This window comes from Cynoglossus semilaevis, chromosome 8 (genome assembly GCF_000523025.1).
Source record: "Cynoglossus semilaevis isolate Cse_v1.0 chromosome 8, Cse_v1.0, whole genome shotgun sequence".
Taxonomy (NCBI): domain Eukaryota; kingdom Metazoa; phylum Chordata; class Actinopteri; order Pleuronectiformes; family Cynoglossidae; genus Cynoglossus; species Cynoglossus semilaevis.
The window spans coordinates 712505-714432 of record NC_024314.1 but is presented as its reverse complement, the minus strand read 5'-3'; positions in this window follow the sequence as shown (position 1 = coordinate 714432).

Genomic DNA, 1928 nt, shown 5'->3' with positions numbered 1-1928 from the left:
TGTCTGTCTCACTGGGACACTGAGACACACACAAACCCACAGCACAATCATAATTCTCTCTCTCTATATTGAGGACAAGCTCTAGATAAAATATATCCTTTCAAAAGTCTTGGCAGAAAATGTACACAGCATCAAATGTCAAGGCTTGACGGGAACACTAATGACCAGCATGTTGGTATAATTATCAGATCTTACTGACACACACATAATCAATTGCTCTAACAAGCAGCTCATAATTGAATCAATGCCGCCGCTGCTTAGCTTGTGGCAAAATTACCCACCATGCTCACTTGCCTTATTTCCCCGTGTTCACGTGTAATTAGGTCCTAACCTGTCAGTACAGCACGGCTTCATTTGAGGAACAACAACATAGTGTCCAGCCAGGTGTGCAGTTCAAATACTGCATTTTGCGGAAATACATTTTGCATTTGCATTTGCACAACGAAGTGGCCCAGGTGGACCAACTCCTAAGTAGCCAGATCTTCTCAGCCACAGGATGTCTTCAGGTTTGTTCTTCACATTGACGATTGATAAATCTGTTCACTTTAATCTGCTCACTGACCAATCTGCTCCGATCTGTGTGTCTGGGATTCTATGGATCAGGGTTGACCAAGTCTGGAGAAGATGGATCCTGAGGTGATCAGAAGAACTGACTTTCTGTAGGTTCATGTATTCATTTTTCTTTTACCAAAATCAGCCTCCATGTAACCAAATGTTTCATGGCACGGGTAAGAATCCAGGGAAATGGAGTGATTTTTGTTTTCTTCCCCTTTTGTCCTCTGTTGGCAGATGTTGGACTGGACTGGACCTGGACGAACATGACACAGGAGCAGATCAACAGGTGTGCTAAGCAGAGACTCTCTGTGAAGATGTCCTTCTCTGGTATATTTGTTAATGATACATGATGTTGAGTGCATTTCTTTCTTTTCTTTTGGATCCAAAACACCTAAGACTGAGGAACTTAGTGACGCTAAGATGATCCAGACTTGCCTCCTTCCTACTGGGTGTATTAAGGTTTGTACTAAATTAGAATTCCTGTTATGGTCAGATAATGTCGTCCCAATCTCTTCTTGGCTGCTGTATTTTTCTTATTTATTATCAATGTTGTTTACAAATCTGCATGACACTTCATGGATATTTTGCATTAAAGTTAACAGGGTTGTACTGTCTTCCTGTTTCACTGAAGTTAACTTTCCATGAAACTAACTGCCCCGACATTGACCTCAGTGTTGGTCGCTTCGGCTGTTTGTGAAATAAGGATTTGTGTTGTGAGTTTAAACCCAGGCTTTCCTGTACTACCAAGGTGACTCTCTTTAACCCAACTACATCGCCATGGTTACTTTAGTTTAGCAAAAGTTTATAAACTGAAAAGATGACTCTTTATTAAACATTACAGGAGCAGGAAGAATGCAGCCAACACTCAGACCGGAGCAGCTTCTTCGAGATCGCACTGATCCACTGGCCTTTCCTGGTGAGTTTATGTATGAGCAAAAAAAAAAACAGTGAGCGAGTGGTTGCTCTAGTGTTCTGTTTTGTTTTGTTTGAGTGGATAAGGGTTAAAATGTCAAATGTGATGAGCTTTCAGAAATGGAAACAGAAGTTGCACATTTTGTGCCAGCAGTGCTGACTTTCCTTTTGGAGTTTTTAGAGTTGAGTTTACTTTTGGTATTGATGGTCTTTTTATATTCCTCATAACTTTGAAATATGTTTGCCGGGATCGCTCCATTTTGCACGGATGTTGAGTAATATGACGTGAAACCGCCCTCTTTTATAACCGCCATGGCGGTACCGTTTAAGTCTGACTGGGGACGTTTTGTCAAGGCAGACGGTGAACACAAAGCCTGGTTATGTCAGGTTTCGATAACAGAAGATTAAACCAAAACCTGCTTAAACTTTAGAAACAGGGACAAGTGCAAGAAATCTGCTGA